The sequence below is a fragment of the Cavia porcellus genome, unplaced genomic scaffold (genome assembly GCF_034190915.1).
Source record: "Cavia porcellus strain 051 isolate PalLab524CR breed Dunkin Hartley unplaced genomic scaffold, mCavPor4.1 scaffold_10, whole genome shotgun sequence".
NCBI lineage: Eukaryota > Metazoa > Chordata > Mammalia > Rodentia > Caviidae > Cavia > Cavia porcellus.
The window spans coordinates 74,631,183-74,651,744 of NW_026947493.1; the positions used below are offsets into that span (position 1 = coordinate 74,631,183).

The following is a 20,562-nucleotide window of genomic DNA, read 5'->3' on the forward strand; positions in this document are numbered from 1 at the left end:
TGACAAAATTATGACTAGAATCCAGATACATCTTGATGCCAAAAATGGCTATTTTTCAGTGCAGCAAATTATACCAAATGTACAAACTTCAATATAAGTTTTGTTATGTCAAATAAAAACTAATAACTATCATTATCAGCAAAGCTCACTAGATAGTTACTTTACTTATGGAATAAAATAAAAATTAACCTTGAAAAAATTAAGATTGATGTGCTATTTTAACTTGAGAGAATAATTTTCACATACTAAATTTAGAGTTAGATTGCACATAAATTATCAGCGACAAAATGTAAACACAGAAATATTAAAAACAGCATACATTGTGTTCCCTGTGACTAACACAATATTATTTACAGATTCGGTTGCTGTGGTGATGGTCTCAAATGTTCATCTTCATCCAGAAACCCAGCAGAGATTTTTTTCCAGCAGTGTAAATAAATTCCAAATTAAAAATTTTAAGAATCACTTAATTTCCATAAATAGAACGCTCAATTTTTGTATAATTCTATTACATTGCCTTATTGAAATAGTAAATTAAAAGATATATTAAAATGTGTAGTTTTAAAGATTAGATATGGAAAACGAGAATGTCTCTCTCTTGATAGACAAATGGGCTTTTCACTCTTTTACAGTGATGATGTGTAATTCTGTTAAGTTTGGGAGATTTGTGTGCTTTCATGGTGCTTAGAACTCAGGTGCAACCAGCAATTTTTTGTTGAATTTCTAGTTACAACATCCAAATACAAAAATACTTATTGAGAAAAATCAATTTCAGAAAGGCACTTAATACAGAAAAAGTGAACAGAAAGCAAATTAAATGAATTATACCTAAAAGATTGTTTTCCTTGCTTTGTGAATTATTCAGCCATTTGGAGGAACAGTTTCTTCCCACATGATGGTAAGGATTTATCTTTGTGAGGTCCCAGTTCATAATTACACCCCATTTAGATATTTCATGTGGAAAATTCTTATTGAAAATTGAAGCTTTATGATATATAAAGCCCAAGGTTGTTGGAAAGTTAAAAAACTTTCTGTCCCTGGCTACTGTCTTTTAATCTCTCTGTACTGGTTTGTGAGTGAGTTCATTTGACTATGACATCTATATCTGACTGAATGATTAATTGATGATTTTTTTCCTTTTATGCTTCTTGCTATTTGGAATAGTTATATATAGTATTTGTTTACTTTGTAGAAGGTAAATAATTTTTTGTCTATCATCTACTTGAAAACATAGAAGCAGGACAACATTTCAAGAATAAAACTCTGATGGCACAGGAAATATTACAAAGAATCAACACTAGGGTCCCATCTTAGTAATCATCTTTACATTTTTTGATGCTCAGTTTTTCTTTGTGCAAATTATTGTCAGTATCTGCAACTTTTTAATGGATATATATATATATATATATATATCTCCTAGTAATTTGTATCTACTAATATTTCCCAAGTGTTTATGTTGGATGGTTTAATTACTAAGGTTGTGAAACATTTTTAACTGTGTATGAATTCAACCTTTATTTCTGTCAGTAATTTTAAGAAATAACCACAACTAGTTTTCGGGTTAAATAATTTAGTGTTATATAGTTATTACCCTAGTTTTAATTGTCTGACAGTAAAGCCTTGATGTAAGAATTCTTTTATTCATTTGCTTGCTCTGAGACTGGGTTTCTATATATTCTAGGCCACGTCTGAGCTCCATATCTAGCAGGGTTGGCCTTGAACTCATGAAGATCCTACTGTCTTGGCTGGTAGTGTGTCGATATGCCTATCCTTGATGTTATATTCTAAAGAAAAGCACTTTCAATACTTATCTTCTTCTCTTTTATCTGCAGATAAAGCTGACTTTCCCAACTTTTCAGCACTCCCAAACTACTACACTGTCAATATCTTTTACAGTTGGCAGCAAAAAACCACTCAATAGAGCTATTTTACACTTCACATATGTTTGCTTGACTTCATTCCATTCGTTCAGTATCTTGCTAAAGGCAGAAAAAGTAGCCAAAATAAGTAAATTCTCTCAATGTTTCCAATAGTTTCTCCTATATTCTGAGAATGAGAAGAGAAATTTGGTGGGTGAATATTGTACCAAATGGTTTTCTAGGGCATAATAAGGGCCAGCAGGCTGCATTCCTTGTTTCCAGATTGCTTGTTCTTGAATGTTCACGAGTGCTTGTACTAGTTTGTCTGTTATTAGGACAAAATCCCTAACACCGCAATTCAGAAGAGGAAAGAGTGTTAGCCCACAGTTCCAGAGGTTTTACTCTGTGTTCTGCTGGCTCAGAGGCAGAAATGTTACGGAGAAGAGAGACATGGTGAAATGGAGCTGCTCTGTTTTTGAGGCCAGTGAAAGCCACACTCCCAAAACCCCATACCGCATCCTCCAACTGGTCCTGGCCTCCCAACAGTGCATTCTGCTATGAGTGTGAGTGGATGATGTGCTCATGAGTATGGCAAACTGTAACCCAATCACTTCTCTGGGATTTTCTTTATTCCCCCCAGGAGTTTCTTAGTGAGTCAAATTTGAGGTTAATTAGCCCAATGCTACATAAGTTTTAGAATTGTTGTATTCCACTTCTAAGTACCAAGTTCTTTATTCACTAGGATGCAACTCACAGGTATAGAGAATCCAGTTAGAGAAGAAAGTGGCCCAGCAAGATGGGTAGATGGATGTCTCCCAAGATTGTTAGGGGCTGGTTCTGCCTGTATTACGGTGCTATGATCCTCTCTTCCAGTTAAAACATGTATGGAATCCAGGCGATCTGGCTAGTGCAAAATGCTAAATATTCAAAGTTTCCATTATAGCTGATGATAGAAATAAATACTAAGTACACTTGCATATTATGACTTATTAATTTTGAATTTAGCCCATGATAGTGAATATTTAGCAAACTGGCCATTTCTTTGGGTAGAAGATCTAGTTTCTCTCAGCTGGTCTTTGCCCGGTTTAGAAATTATTTATTAGAGATTGGACAATATATATAAGAACATTCTATGGGTATTATGCTGGGTTGTAGAATCTATTTTGATTCTGCCATTGCTTATAATATTTGGGTCTTCCCAGAAGGATGGTGGTATTAGTAAAGGGAGAGGCCAAAGTCAGAAGAACAAAGGGTGAAAACAGGAGCATCTTGAGAAGGAAATGAGCAAAGACGTGGTCCAGCTGTTTGCTTGTTTTTCTCCTAAATGCCTTTTTTGGCATCCTCGATGGTAGATGGTTTACCATTAGTAGAAATGTTTGTTTAAGTATAAGGTAAATAAAATAGTAACTACATAATAAAATGACATAGTAATATTTGTGTGGGATTTCCATGATACCATTTTTCTCCCAAAATTAAGCTCTATTTTCTTAGAATTGCTTGAAAGAAAGTATATTCATGATAATAAATTCTGAAGCAAAATTCTCTTTCAAATAAATAAATTGATGGCTACAAGAATGGCATGGAAAACCACTCACTGTACTGTAGTCTCAGCTGATGAGCTTACAATCACTCAAACTTCCTCTGAAGAAATTTAAATGAAGAGTTTTAGAGATTTCAATAGCACTGACCAGGCAACATTATGAGTCTTCTCTGAAATGTAAAGGACAAACAGAAATGACCTATGTTTTTCCATGTAACTGTGCTGTGAGCATCTTTGTAAGATGTAAATCTCTTCTAATACAAGCAAATAAATAGTTAGTGCCCTCTATAATTATGCTGAAATAAAGACACAGAACAAGGAAGCCTGAGAGAAAAGAATCCATCTGGAATCAAATAACTACATGCAGTGTGGATGTAGAATTTTATTAAAATTTAAATGAGCGTTTTATTTTTAATAACTAAAATGTGTTTCTAAAAGAATTTTAGACAACCCTCATATTTCATTGAATTTATAACTTTCCCATCTCTGCATTTTAAAAGGCTGCATTATTAAACATTATAATCCTATCTTGGCCACCTTAAGTGAATTATTTAGAAAAGTTATCTAAGACTTTTTGTGAATCATTAAAGTTTATTGTGGCTTTAATTCCTTTTATGCTTGGAATAGAAATAACATGTACTAGATTTAGATATGATATTTAGTGAAACAAAGTAATATGTAAACCAAATGATTTCAATTTTTATATAGACTACACTTGAAGAACATTTTAATGCAGAGAAAACTTGAGAAGATGATTCAGGAGGTTCTTATATCCTATGTCACAAATTTCTTCTTCTTAATATCTTGCCTTACTGTGGTATATTGCTACCTTTAAAAATAATCAATAATACAATAGTAATCATCAAAGTTAACAGTTACTTGTCTTTTTTTTAATAATAATCTACCTGAAAAAAATCTCTCAGCATAGCCAACACTTAAGGAATAAGAAGCCTACGTTTTCCACTCAATATGGCAGAATATCTGCATAAGATATTTGGTACTTCTCTGTATGGGGGAGTTGTCTCTTCCACCTAATTTGTTACTGCAGTCAATAATATATTTATATGGATTTGGTTTCAGGTATTTGTTTTATACTTTGGGTTCTAGTGACACATTGCTTGATTTATTTTGTCAGTTTTTTCTAGCTTTAACCGTTGGTAGGTTTTAATTCATTGGCTCCTATGCCTATTGGCATAGGTTCTCAATATCCTATATTTTGTGACTTTTCTTTCTCTTCCTCCTCCTCCTGCTCCTTTTTTTTGTTTGTTTGTTTAGAGATTGATTTTCAGGAATATTTCCTTACTTTCTTGCATTGCAAAATACTATGCTAGTTGAAAAATTAGTCATTTATTCAAGATTCTTTCTTTCTTTCTTTCTTACTTTCCTTCCTTATTTATTAAGAAAGATATTATGAACCAAAATCAGGGCACTAAGTGTGCTCCATTATTTGAATGTTGTTTCTTTTAGGTCCTCTCAGGCAATAGAGCAATGAAAAAAATGTATATATCTTTATGTAACCATCCTTTCTTGTATTCTATTTTCTATTAAACATAAATTGAGACTTACAGGAAGATGCTGGAATGGTGGACAGTAGTGAAACAGCTTCTCTGATATTTGGAATCTAGATGCTGGAATGTAGCAACATAAGGAAGAAAAGAAGGAAGGAAGTGGATCCCTGGCCCCAGCAAGGGTATGATATGAGAATCAGAGCCCACAAACAGAGAGGATAAGGACCCTTGGGGGAGGAAGGTGGCAAGTGGTGCTTTGTCCCCTGACCCTGGCTCTTGGCAGGCACAGTGGTGCCCCGAGAGGTCTCCATAGAGAAACACATCAGTGCAACAGAGCGGCAGACATGTGGGCTGCAGGGGCTGGTGAGTTATTTGGGTTCAGACATTCCTGAAGGGGAGGGCTATTGGATGGTAGCCACTTTGAAGAGGGGCAGCAGAAGTCAGAAATCAGAGCAGCCTTGGGTGGGTGCTATCTGGTAGCTCCAAGTGTCAGGGGGAGGTGGATCCAAATTCAAGTCAGCAGGAGATCAGGAGACCCAGTCCAAGTCAGCAGGGAGCGGAGTCCAAGCTGGAAACACTCAGTGTTGTGCGATGAAAAATTTAGGTACGAGTCTCACGGACAGAAACCTTTAAGCAGCCTGAACTTGAGTGGAATTAAAGGTGTAGGTTTGCTGGATTTATCTACCACTGTCATAATTCTACTGCTAGCTTGCGGGGATCAATCAGTGTGGTTCTGGGCTCTGTCTGCCTCCTCTGTCAATCAGTTACAACACAGACACTTCCTGAGGGGAACATGCTTTTTTTTTCTTTCTTTACTAATTAATTTTTTCTATGTTTTTCTCTTTTTTGATTGCTCATTCTTTTTTATATGAGTCAGAATACTGTTTTTAGCTTTTTGTTTGTTTTGCTTTGTTCTTGTTTGTTTCTTCCTTCTTTCCGTGCCTCCTGTCTTCTTCACCAGTTCCCAAAGGTTTGTATTCCGCTTTTGATTTTTCCTTGCTTTCTCTATTTCTCCATCCCCGCTCCCCCCCGCCGTCTTTTTAAAGTTTCTTTCATGACAGTAAAATGGCCATATTGAGGAAATAATTTGTACAATTTTCTGGTTTATTTTAGATTTGGTAATATGTCTACCAAAGCAGTTCATACAGTTAAAGATGATAAATTGGTCGTTCTCTCAGTATGTCATTTCCTACAGAGTATTTGATGTTATTGTTATTAATGATTGTCCTAGTTCAGCCAAGTGACATAATTGTTCTAATCAGTTTTTCTTTGCATGCAAAGACTGCAATTGCTGGATTGTCATAAGTAATATTAAAGAACAGTGTCAAATAAACAGGAACTAGGCCAAATAGGCAGCAATTTCTTATTCCTAATAAATTGAAGAAGTAGGATCTTGCAACAAACTCAAAAGCCAAAAGCAAGGTACACCTCAGGGTATATCTGAGAAGTAGTCATTTCCTACGTGTTCACAATACTACAATAAAGATACCTATAAATAATTTATAAACATCAATACAGGAATAAACTGAAACAAAAATAAAAATTGTCATTGTTGGCAGATGATGTGATAATCTACACAGAAGACTCAGAAGTTTCACCAAGGACTCCGAGGTTTAATAACTAATTCAGTAACGTAGCTGCCACAAAGTCAGCACTTGAAAATCAATAGCACTCCTGTTCACAAATAACAAACTCACTGAAAGATTAGGTAGGGAAATCATACCTTTCACAATTACGTCCAAAAAAATGAAGAAAGTAAAAGACCTTTACATTGAAAATGACAGTATTCTGAAAAAGGAGATTGAAGAGGATATCAGAAAATGGAAAGATATCCCTTGCTCTTGGGTAGGAAATGGCCATCTCTCCAGAATGTTTCTACAGATGTAATACAATCCTGATCAAAATATCAATCGCTTATCTCACAGAATTGAAGAAAACAATCACAAAATTAATTTGGAAAGAAGAGACCCAGAATAGCAAAAGCAGTTCTGAGCAACAAAGGCAAGGCAGGGGGCATCACATGAAATTATACTACAAAGCTACTTTGATAAAAGCATCATGATACTGACAAAAAACAAACAATAGGCCCAAGGATCAATGGAACAGAAGTGGCAGAAATATTTCACAGCATATTCAGACATCTTATCTTTGACAAAGGGCCCAAACCCATTCACTGGAAGGATGTCTTTAACAAATGGTGCTGGAAAAACTGACTTTCCACATGTCAAAGAGTTAAACTAGACCCATATCTCTCATCATGAACTAAAACAAAATAAATAGATCAAAGATATAAATTTTATTTATTTATTTTTGGCACCCGGGGTCAACTCATGACCTTGTACTTGCCAGGCAGGCACTTGAATTACTGAGCTAAATCCCGGGTCAACATCTACATTTTAAACAGAAACCTGTGGAAGAGAGAATAGGTAGAACTCTCAAAGACATAAGTGTTAGGCAGAGAGTTCATGAACCAAATCTTAACTGTCAGGAGATATCACAAAGAATCAACAGCTGGGATCCCATCTTATTGAAGTTTTTTCACAGTAAAAGAAACCACCAACAGAATGAAGCAACAACCCACACAGTGGGAAAAATTTTGGCCGTTCTGCCTCAGCCGAGGGACTAATATCTAGAATATAGGAAGAGGTAAAAAACAAACAAACAGAAGATCCAGACCATCAGCTTTAAAAACCAAGTCCAAAAATGAACATCTGAGATTAATAGACACTTCTCACCTTTTCACATTAGAAAGAATGACTATTATGAAGAAATCAACAAATAGCAAATGCTAGCAAGACTGTGGGGAAAAAGGAGCCCTTCTCCACTGTCAGGAGGAGTGTAGACTGGTGCAACCACTGTGGAAATCAGTGTGGAGATCCCTCAAAAAACTAAAACTAGAGCTTTCATTTGACCCACTATTCCCTGTCTTGGTATCCTACTGAAAGTATTAGCACTCATGTTTACCATAACACCTATGTTTATAGCAGCACACTTTGTAAAAGCTGTCTTAGAAACAGCCCTGTCCATCAACCAATGAACGGATAAAGAAAATGTGTTTTTTGCACAGTGAATTACTATTCATTCATAAAGAAGGATAAACTCAAAACATTTCTAGATGAATGGGTACACCTTGTAACCACACACTTAATTGAAGTAAATCTGATACAAATGTTCAATATCACTTGGTTTATTGGGTGGGAAAAATTGAAAGTGTATTTCGGGACCAAAATGTATAATAGATAGGAAATAGGAAGAAAATTTTCAAATGGGAAGGGGAACTAGGGAGGAGGGCGGGAGAAAGGAAGGAGGAGTAAAGAAATAAAGAGAATAGAAGGAAAATATGGAAACAAAGAGGGGATGAAGGGAGGAGGGGAGGAAAGGGAAAAAAGAAAAATCAAGATACATCATATACAAGTACCAATTCCATGTAATTAATGCTATCATTATGTGTATGTACAAAGTATCAATGAAATTAAAATATAAGCATGGATACAGGAATGTCCAGTTCCAGTCAATTGCCACATGGATCATTCTAGATGCCTTTCCTTGTTTATTTCTGACAGTGTGAAACTTGGTTCCAATCACCTTCTGTTTATTTAATTGTTAAATTATCATATGCAAATGTAGCACTGCTAAGTTGCAAGGGCTTTCCCTTATACCTATTTTCTGTTGCATCTACTCTGATAGATCTACTTAGAATTTACTTAGCTACTTTTCCATCTCTCTCAATGAAATTCTTTGCTACACATGTAATGTAGTTAGATCCTTTTGTCATAGTCTTGATTGAGTCTTGGGATCTTCTGGCCTTCTAACTTATTATTACAGCGATAGTTTGCATATACTATATATCAATTTACTTAAATTGTTTTTACACATTGTACTTTAACTTTTATGCTGCAGCTTTATGGATTTAACAAATGGATTATTTCTGCTATTCACTATTACAGTATCATAAAGTTTCTATCACTGACCTAAACACTTCCCCACCTGCTACCCGTGCATGGCATCCTCTACTGCGAACCCCTCAGCAACCACTGATTTTGTCTACCATTTTGCCTTTTTCATGATACTGTATCATTGTCATTAGATATCAAAGAGCCATTTCAGACTTGATTCTTTTCCTAGCAATATGCATTTCATGTTCTGTGTCTTCTTACAGCTTGATAGCTCACTTCTCTGTATGCCTGAATCACAAACCATTTTATCAAGTTTGTTTACACATTCACCTACTGAAGGACACCTTGATTACTTCTGCTTTTGGTGCTGATATGAGTAATTGCCTGTAGATTTTTATGTGGACATAAGTCTTCAAATCAGTTAGGTAAACACCTATGAGTGGGTTTCGGTACTGAATGATAGAGTTTTTAGCTAAGACACTGCCAACATCACCTTTTCACTTTGTCTTCCCACCTGCAGGATTGAGAAGTCCTGATGCTCTGTGTCCTTTCCAGCATTTGATATCAGATTTTAAAAATATGATGGTATCTTGTTGTTGTTCTAATTTGAATGCCAAACTGTAATGTATGGAGAAGTGTGATACATTTTCATTTCATGTTGACTAGGTTACAGTACCTCAGTATTTACTCAAACAGTAGTCTAGAGTTTCTGTGAATATAAATTTAGATGCACCTGTTCACTGGGTGATTGAAGTAGATAGTGAATATTTACATAAAAATGTATCACAGTAATAGACAGGTTGCTATTAATCCTCCTCAAAATGCTCCCTCTCACACTGAACATATGCACCTTCCTGTTCTTCCCACTTGCTGAAGTGGTTCTGGAAGTGCTCTTTTGTGTGGGCAAAGGCTTTCCTGCTCCACCATGACAGCACCACATATCACACATCACTTCCGGTACTAATAAAAGCATGGTGCACCCTCCTGCATGCTTATTCACCGGATCTGGCACTGTGTGACTTCTGGCTCTTCCCCAAAGTCAAAATGACCGTGAAAAGTAAAAGTTTTGTATCCCTTGTGCCAACGAGAACAGTGCAACTGAAGACACAAATGAGGACTTAGCGATCTCCTTCAAAAGCAGCAAGAAGGATGGGAGAAGAGAGTGCTTGAAGCAAGAGAGAGTGTTCTGAAAGGGGTTAATGGCAAGGTGTCTTTTACGCTAATGAATTTTCTATCTAAAGTTTGCCACATTTTTAATTATACCTCACACATACATATCTTTGATGTGACTGGCATTGGAATCCGTAAACTTCCACAGTGAGGATGATCCTCATCTGTTCAATTAAAAACCTTCAGAAAAAGATCAACCTTCCTGACAAAGAGGGAGTTTTGCTAGCAGTGTGCCTTCAGATTTGAACTGCAACCCTTGCCTCAGTCTCCAGCCTGACAGCTGACTCTGTAAAAATTTGCACTTTCTAGACTTGTAATGTGAAAGCAAATTTCTCTCTTTCTCCCTCTCTCTTCCTCCCTGTCTCTCTCTCTCTCTCTCATTCGTTTGGTTCTATCACTCTGAAGAACACTAAAACAATTAACAGTCCCCATGTTGAACATAAATAAGTAGCTTGTGGGTAAGTTTAAATAAATCCCGGTTACAGTGGCATAGAAACACTTACTGTAGTCACTTTTCAGATATTTTCTGAGTCCTATTATGGCTCTACAGAAAATAAAATTTCCTGGTGGTTCTTAATTTAAGTGTCTTGCAACTTTCTTTAGTGAGTCCAGGAGTAATTACTTTGAGAATCAGATGTGATGCACGGAGTAAAAGGAACCAAGGTAAGTTTTCACTTAGCAGTGTGGCATTATGATGAGGCAGAAGGAAAGCGTTTTCAGTCTTTTAGCAAACCAGTGCCTCTGAGCCATGAATTCATAAGTGTTTCTCTGTTTGCTCTGCCCCACCTTAGGTGAGACAGATTAGTTAGCGTGAATTGAAAATGAATATTTTCCTTTCCACAGGGAAGACAAGGGCTGACTGTTTTTGGATATTTCCCTTCTCCCGAGGTAATTAGGCTCTGAGAAAATCCTAGCAGGTTAGACTGTGCAAACTAATGTCTCCTCAGGGCATACCTGGCTAAGCATAGGGTGGTTTAATGTATTTAAAAATAGCTTCTTTTCCTTTCCCCCCAATGGAAGCATGAGGGAATATTTCATAGTACAGTCACTGTACCAGCTTGGTTGAACTCCTGGAGATAAATCTCACAGCATTGTGGGAACTCTATACAACTTCGTTCCTCTGAGGTTTCCTGCTAAGATGTGTGTGCTCTGAGCCTCTAGCAATTCATTAATGACACTTTAGGTTTCTTTATGCTGCAACCTGTTTCTGCCGTGGCTTTCTCTCATAAGTCTCAGATCCAAGAGCTTTTCCTGTCTGTGTTTATAATTTTGGGAGCAGCACTTTGCCTGTGTATTCCTTGCTCCTACAGACCCAAGAGGAGTTGTTGATTTTTAATATGTTCAGTCTTTTACGTGTTAGGATGGGGTGGTGATTGTCAAGCTCCTTGCATAATAGCAACTGGAAGTCAAGTCTCACATTATTTTTTTTTAAAAAAATAATGAAATCACTTTTATGGATATATTGATTGACTTTGACTTTCCCAATACGTGGACAAACTACCTGACATCCACAAATTAAATGGTTAGGAGTTTAATTTGGCTCACATTTTCAGAGGCTTCAGTCCATTGTTGGCTGGCCCAAGGCAGGCATTATAGTGGAAGGGGTGGTGGAGCATTGCATTTCATTTCATAGCATCTGGGAAGTAGAGCATGAGGAACACCAGTGACAAATACATCCTTTAAAGTCTTGTCCTAGTGACCCACCACTTCCAACCGGGTCCCCTCTAACAGTACATTCACACAGGTATGAGCATCAGTGAACTAACTCACCATTGAATATGGTGCCCCCCTCATCCTCCAATTAGCTCTTTGGGATGCTCCTAACCTCACCCAGGTGACAATTAGATTTACTGCCACAATAGGCCAGTTGTTCCGTTTCAAGTAAAATATTACTACCATGAATATCAAACTGCCCTATGAGAAAAACCTCCTCAAAATAAACAATAATTTTATCAATAACAGGTAAAAACTTTTATCTATGATCCACTGTGAGTTCCATTGATATAAGTTTGTACTGGGGAGTCTTAACCCCACAGTTACGAAGTTGAACTCAGTATACCCCAAATCAAGGAATCAAATCAAGTAATTTTCTCCCAACCAACGTGTTTTCAGTGCATCTTTTGCACATCCCTAGATCACTGCTGTCACAGCTGTTCCAGTTGGCTGATGAGGTTCAAATTAACTTCTCTATCTATACTGGCCTGTGTTTTGTCATATTGTTTACCCTCTCTATCCACTGCACCCAGGCACATCCTACTCCACTCCACTCCACTCCACTATTCTATTTTACTTCTATTCTATTCTACTTTATTCTATCCTATCCTGTTCATTGCATTTTATTCCATCTACTCAATTTAAGAAAAGTAGTGGTCATAAATCAATAAATTCAATTTATTTCATGATCTGTTAGTAGTTTTTAATGCGCAGACAAAAAACAATAACTCCTACACTCTGCATGCTATTTCAAATCGGTTCCAAATCTTGGTGTAAGAGTTTTATAATTACTTCTGACATAAACCTTTCTTTGGTATTAAAAAGAGAACACAGAACCATACCTTTACTCTATAGATGTAAAAATAGTTCCAGTATTTATTTTGTCAAGACTATCTTTGGCTCCAAAATATGTGATTGTGTTAGAATACATTCTTTGATCACAATTATTTTTAAATTTGAAACAAAGGAGAAAAATCTGATAGTATACTGACCTTGTCAGTTCTGATGTAGGTTGGAAAATTATTCCATAGTGTTTTTCACTACATCGTATATTATCTTCTTCATGTATTAGTTAATTAGTCTCACTCTCTGCATATATGCAACGTCCTTGAGGGGGTGTCAAAAGAAATTAAATAAAAATGTCTCGCTCAGCTCTGAAAAACAGCTCTAGAAAATCAACACCAGCAATATATGAAAAGAAGACTTTGCTAATGAGATTATCACTTGTGTGCTGAAAGGTACCTGAAGACTTATTTGCAATATCATATGATATACGCCACATGCAGAGAAAGAAGCTGTATGTCTGTGAATTGAGGAGCTTGGAATAAAACAAATTAGTTCCTTTCAGCTATTTCTTGTTTTAGTATTATTTTTGATCACTTTAACTGGACGACATTGTGAGGCATGGTGTGGCCCTCTGATGCAGGTATTGTGATAGCTTAGACTGAGAATATCTCTCCCCCCGAGGCTTGTATTCCCATAGGTGGGCTTTCAGAGGGTGACTGAATCATGGGACAGCACAGCTGACTTGCTGTTTGGAGGTGGGACCTGAGCTGATGGGGGTCTGACCAGGCAGGGAATCTCTGCCTCCCAGACTCCTCCACTCTGTCTGACTCCCATGATGTGAGCAGCTCTCCTCTGACACCCCTTCTCACCTGGAGCAGGATGGTCATGAAAGGACCATGTCTTCAGACCCTGTAAGCCAACCTAAACCACTCCTCCTCTACATTGTGGGCACTGGGTATTGAGTTTTGGCAAAGAATGATAGTTTTAAACCAGGCATTCATTGTGTAATGATACACTGTAGTTAAAATTCCACTCCCTTAGTTATTTAAAAATTGTTTGATTAATATATAATAATTATATGCATTTATGAGATTCAGAGTGATGTTTATATGCAATAAGTACTGATCAAATCAGATTAAAGGTTCCTTTTCATCTCCAATGCTCTGTGTTGTTAGTCTTCGAGTTTTTCTCCTCTAAAGATTCACAAAACATGTAGTAGGTTATTGTAAACTGTAGTCACCTCATGGCACTGTTGATCACAAGTGATTACTTCTGTCTAATTGTGCTTCTCTACCTGTCATCCGGCTTTTCTCTAGTCTCCTCCTCCTCCTTTGCAGCCTTTAGGAATAACTATTACACATTCCAGTCAATTTCTTCTCTTTTTATTTTACTAATACGTATTTTCAGTACATAATGATGACTTTCATAGTGGAGACTTGGCACATGTACAAGATGCATCTTTTTTTTATTTAAAGAAAGAACAAAATGGGAAAAGGGTAGAAATAATCCATAATTTCAAAAAAAAGTAGAAAATCACTAGTTGATAATTACATATGGTACAAGATGCATCTTAACTCTTTCCCACCTCCTTTCTGTCTTTTTTCTCCTCCCTCTATCCATCTTTTGGACCCTTTCTCCTTCCATTCCAATCAGTGATTCTGTTAACATGCACATATAGGTAGAGTATGTGATATGCATCTTTTTTTGTCTGATTTACTTCATTTTCTCTGAGTTCATTTTAAGTACATTTGATTTGTCATTTGAATCAATATACCATTGATGGTATATTTTAGTATACTAAGGTAAAAGAGCACATAACTGCTATTTATTGCAAGTATGTGCTAATATAAAAGAAAATATCAAATTAACATTTTTTAGAAGGAACTGCATTGAGGTTCATGAAAAATCAAACTACTATAAGACTGAGAAATTACTAGATATAGATAGATAGTAGATAAGACAGACAGACAGACATGCTATAAGCACACTGAAGATACATTTTTACCCCTGTGTTCATTGAAGTGAAGTGGGTTTGTAAACAATATAGGAATCTAAGCAGCCAAATTGATAAATTTGGAATTTACTTAGCTGAGCTCAGTAACCACTTGCGTGGACCCATTTCAGAGTCTCACCAAGTGGCCGCAAACAGGAAAATTGCAAAGCTTTTAAACAGAGAATCACAAAAGACATCCTATTGGAAACAATTTAGCTAGAATTTTACATTAATTTTTGGCTAACACCTATATCCTGCTTCTTTTGTTGAGCAGGTTAATTTTTCTCCTGTGGATACAGCTCATTCTGCTTTTCTCATGGGACTTGTACCCTGAATAATTTTCCATTTTCCTGGGTCAAATACACTAGTTAAGGTCAAGGACACTAGTTAAACACAGAGCTCAAGATGGCGTCAGTTATGCCAAGCTATAACATTCTCCACTGGTTTTAGTATACGAATCAAATCCTTGATTCCTGGTCATTTTTTTTTTTTTAAAAGTCATCTTTCTCACCTATAATTTGTAAATCCTTGTGTCAGGAAACAATAATTTAATAGATTGGACTCGACTCTGGGTATAATGTATTAGACAGTTTCTCTTGCATGGGCCAATAGTAAAGGGTAGGAGGAGGAAAATCAGGGGTCCTGTCAGAACCTAGAATAAGGTGGTCAGCCATGGGGTGGTGGAGAACAAATTCTCATTTCAACTCTGTTGACGATGTCTCTCATTCTTTCTTTCAGCTAGGCACTTTCTGAGCTCATTAAGACTGCTCTTAATAACTAAAAGATTTACCAAACAAGATTTACCAAAGGTTAGGCATAGACCCCTCTGTTTTAAGAATAGGTCTAGACCTCCCGGTTCTGAAGGACCACCTCAGCCATGGAGTTTAGAGACTCCACCTGGTGATGAACATTTTGTCTAAGAGTTCTAGTTCACAATCTATTTTTGATTAGTATTTGGTAATTTTGGCCTCCCATTTAAGGGCTGTGTTGCGGAATCAGCTACTTCTAATCCCAAAAGGACAGGAATTAGGACTGGGGCCCTCTTTCTTGTGAGGTTGGGTAACCCCATGTGTTTTCTCTCTCCTTCTCCAGAATACCAGTACACTTGGGGAAGCACATGAGTTAAGAGACAGAATTCAGAGCTAGGTCCAGTAAAGACAGTCAGATGAAGGCAAGGGGTGAGGCCACTTATACAGACAAACCAAGTTCCAGGCAGGGAGACTAAATGTTGGCTGGGGGAGTAAGAGACATTTTGTACATATGCAGTTGAACTGCAATTGATTCAAAATGGGGAGCACTTTAAGGGGACATTTACAGACTGAATACAAAGTCCAGAGCCCTGAATGTTTTCCAAAGTGAGGGAGTTAAGTCCCTGTCCCCACCAGTATGAAGAACCAGAAATAAGGTTTGAGGTGTTTACCATCTGGGTTCGGTATTAGTTATACATAGTCCACTTAGCTGGAGTGTCTGGTATTTCGGGGTTGAAGTGGGACTGATGAATCCAATGGGTCTTTCTGGCAACCTTGAAGGCCGTGGGAGTACTCAAGATGACTACATAGGGTCCTTCCCAGCGGGCGCATAAGGATGTGAGCTGCCTCCTTCTAGTGTAAATTTGATCTCCAGATTGAGCTGCCAGGGGTCATCAGGTCTTTCAGGAATGGTCTGGTGGCTCAAGAACAGCGGTGGGTCAACTGTAGAAAGGGCTAAAGAGCCTGTGAGGACTTAGCAAGTTCCCCATTAGTGACTGTAGCCAACTTATCATCTTGGACATGGGGGATCAAAAGGGGCAGTTGGCCGCCCATGGACTCAAAAGGAGTAATATACATCACATATGCAGAAGGGCAAAAGGAAGAGGACTTACTCAGTTTTTGCCAGTATCAACACAGTTATTAAATAGTTTCTTTTATGGTTCTGTTTATTTTCTCTGTTTGGCCTGAATTTTAGGCTGGTAGGCACAATGTAATTTCCAATTGATTTCTAAAACTGCAGCTAAATTTTGAGTGATCTGGGCTATGAAAGCTGGGTCATTGTTGGACCCTAGGGAGGTGAGCAGACCAAATCGAGGTACCATCTCAGAGAGGAGTTTCTTAGCTATGATGAGAGCTGATTCAGTCCAAGTGGCAAATCTTTTAGTCCACCCAGTGAATGTGTCTACAAGAACCAAGAGATATTGATGTCTTCCTCTTCCCAGGCCCATTTCAGTAAAGTCCATCTCCCAGTGGTCTCCAGGGCTAAGTCCTCATTGTGTCTTTCAAACATTAGTGGTGGCCAGCTTAGGGTTCACTTGAAGACACTGTAGGTACTTTTGGTGGGAGAGCTGGGAGGAGTGTTATAGGCCCCGTTGGCTTTAGTGCCACTTCTTGGGCTGTCTTATCAGGGAGAGCATTTCCATGAGCTATTGGGGTGTCTTCTTGTTGGTGCCCCAAACAGTGTATAATGGCAGCCTTTCAAGGCAGCCAAATGGCATCCAGGAGGTCTAAGAAGCTCCTGGGGAGCATTCTTGATCTTTGTTCCTGCTGAGATTAACAGTCCTCTTTCCTGTAAATGGCCCCATGTGCAAGGACGGTAGCAAAAGTGTACCAACTATTTGTCCCCTATTTGTCTCAGTTTTGCCTGCTGAGATGAAGTTCTGATCCTGATTTTGGGCTCATATTACCTCAGTTTCAGTGGTCACTGTAGCTCCTGGCACTCGAATACCATAGTAGAGGTAACTGCTGCTGTCTGTGAAAAGGGTGGCTTCAGGCTGGACAAGCGGGGCATCAATCAGGTCAACTCACAGGCTGAGACTGAGTCAATAATGTCCATACAGTTATATATTGGCCCCGAGGGGTCATCACCAGGCAGGAGAGTCATGGATTGAGGGCAGAGGAAGACAGGAACTCCATGCAATCCGGATCTGGTAGAAGGGCTTGGTACTGTTCATTTACAAAAACTAGAAGGAGTGATTTTGGGTTTCCACCATAAATAAATTTTTGAGGAGATAGACGTGCTTACTTGATCTACTTACAACATAATGTAAACATGTGTCAAAATAGAACATGGTAACTCAATATGAAACATTTTTATGTTTTATATATCCATGAAATTTTTAAAAAATAAAAATTAATATTAGAAAAATAAATTTTACTGTTACCCACAAAGGATTTTTATAGAAAAAAATTTTTCAATTGATGTCTAAATAAGTAAAGATAAATGATATATGTATGAATAATAAAGATTATATGAAAAAAGATGCTTTGATTTCAGTAAAATGTAGAATGTTTTATTTTTACATTTTCAATATTTTTTAAGTTGCTTGTGGTCAAGGTGATGTTATTGTCTGTGAGGATCTTGTTTTTTGACTTTAGAAGCAAAGCCTATTGAATAAATTTCCTACAAAGTACAGTTTCCATGGTAACGTAACTGTCTTATTTTCACATACACCATTTAGAATTAGTTGACGATAATTATAGACCATTTAAGATAAAACATTTGCTACATAGCAAAGACATGCAAAAAGACAAGGTTTTGAAAATATTGTCCTAGTTTAGAGAAATTTAAATCACTTTTAAGGTAAGATTTGATTTTTCTTAGGGACATAGTTGAAATTCTATCCATATATCCAGTGTGATGTATTGAGATGATTATTGATATGTATAAAAGATTTTTTCTCCTATAATTCCAAAAGTACATTTGTTGCCCTAAGTTTTACTTTTTTATGTGTATACACCTTCTCCTAACTTGTCAAATCTTTTCAACTACTTGTTTGAATATAATTTGAGTATTAAACAATGAAATAATGTAAAAAGATGATTATCATTTTTTTTAACCAAACCTCTTAGGCTATTGATTCTCTAAATAAAGTAAAGGACTGTTGTGTGTAATTGGGAGAGTTGCCACTCAACTGTAGAGCATGAAATTAAAGTTTTTAAAAATTCATTTAGTTTGTCTATTACTTTAGATTTAGCTGCACTGCTACTGGACATGTACTTACTTATCTCAATGGTCTTACAGAATGTAAACATGAAACTTTATTATTTCAGATTATTAAAAGTATCCACTAAAATAATATTTGGTGTGATGTTACTAACTTGGCAAAAGAAAAAGAATAGAATTTAGATAATCTTGAAATTTCTGCCCAAAATATCATTTTCATGCTATTCCTTTGCTCAACTATAAAAGTAAACAACAGCATGATGATGGCAATTCTATGTAGCATAACTATTAGGATGTGTTTCAGTGTGTAATAATGATAAAAATTATTTTCCAGGACCTAAGCTTGTTCTTGGAGGCTGATACAAGCTGTTGTGGACTTAACTTGTAATTCTTAGGGTTCTGCAGCGTGGGGAGAGATCATACGCTTTAGTGTGGTGCTGTAATGGCAGGAGAAGGGGAGAATGACTACAAGTTGCTTCCCAGGCCAGTTGCAGCAATCAGGGTTCTAGTTCATTCCACGACCTGCTTTTCTGTCTTCCCCTCAGAGAGGCCTTGGGATATGGGGTTGAGGCGTCCCACTAAACCTACATGGAAACACAGACATATCATGGAAACACATCATATGCAGCTCCATATGATGGTGCCAAGGAAAATGCACAGCTAGGTTCCCCTTCATGTGGGAATGAGGGCAACTGAGAGCCAGAGACTTTCTGGAACAGGACTAGCACGCCTTGATGGGCTACTTTTCTCCTGTCCATCACCATGACTGAAATATCAAAGATGCATCTACCCAGTCTTTCCTCTTCTTTGGAGCCGTCAGATCTGCATTCAGAACAGAAGATTCTTCTTTTCATCATTCAAGGCTTTTTATCCCAGTATAAACAGCTTGCATCTAATCTGTATCGCAATAATCATCTGCTTTGATCTGCTTTGCAGAGGGCTGAAACTTAGAGTTTTGGGAAAACGTTGATGTTTTGAAATCAGATGTATTAATTGTGAGTTATTCATTAGACAGTTGTCGAACAGCTGCAGAAAGTGAATGGAAATAGAAATAGACATAAAAGTTTGGAAGTTGCCTGTCAGTAATACATGAGTCGTGGAATCAGGTTATTTTATCTGGGGAGCAGAATAACAAAGAGCAGAAAAGAACTTCAGCTTAGAACTTGATTGACCACCTCAACCAGAAAGAGGGCTGAGCAGTGAAGCTGAAGAAAAATTAAGAGACTGTGATGAGCATTATCAAGTCATGGGAGTGTTTTAAGGAGGAACCTGCAATTGCTCTTGTAAAATATTGCTGATGGACTGAGAAATAAGGATTCTGAACATTGGATATTGGATTTAACAATAACAGGGTTGCTGCTGACAATAAGAACAGTCTTATAGAATATGTAGAGATGAGATAATGACTTGAGTGAATTTTCAAGAAAGAATGGAAAACAGTGAATCAAGAAATGGAGGGTTGAGCAGAGAAATTCTGTCAGGTTTTGCCATGGAGGGGAGCTGGCCATTTGGTGTGTTCTAGAGAATGACCAAGACTAAGAGTTTCCTTGCTTGGTTTTTCCTTTCCATTCTTTTAGGGTAGAAAAATGAATCATATTTTTAGGTTGACAGAAATTTCCAGTAGAGAAGGAGAGAAGTGCAGGGGAAGAGGAGAGCCTTTCTGAAGCATTGTCTCCAAGAGTTGGAGGAAAGAGTGGGTTGGAAAGTTCAACCCGTGTAATGAGGAAAGGCAGAGTGAGGAGGCACAGATGGAGGTAGGTGGATAGATGTGGGTGCTGCTTCCTGTAGAAAATCTCTTCCATCATTTAATTCTCCCAGTGAAAGAGGAATCGGAATGAGGCTTTAGCGGTTTCCATTTATTTTGAAAGCGAATGCACTCAGGAATTGCAGCACGATTCCCTGGCAGCATGAAGAACCCAACTGGGCTTGGAGACATGAATGCAAAATGAGAGCAATCAGCACGTGTGTGTGTGTTCTTCTGCCATCATCATTGGCTCTAGAGGAGCAGGCAAATGTAGGCTGTGGAATGGGCTGGATTAGGGTTTCAGTGTTGCCAAATGACCAGAAAGGAAGAGAGAGAAAGTCAGAGGCCAGCGGAGAAAAGCAGGTGAACAGGGAATAGATTATGCTAATCTAAAGTGAGGTCACAAGAATCATGAGTATCCGAGTCATTCCATTACTC

The 20,562-nt window shown here is 37.4% G+C and overlaps 1 long non-coding RNA gene across 1 annotated transcript in view; it reads right to left on the reverse strand.

Moving 5' to 3' along the window:
- Positions 1 to 5,088, reverse strand: part of LOC134477786 (uncharacterized) — a 77,314-nt gene extending 72,226 nt beyond the window's left edge. Inside the window, exon 1 of the long non-coding RNA XR_010049979.1 lies at positions 4,966 to 5,088. This is a non-coding gene — a long non-coding RNA (uncharacterized LOC134477786). The remainder of the gene's footprint in view (positions 1 to 4,965) is intronic.
- Positions 5,089 to 20,562: the final 15,474 nt, after the last annotated feature.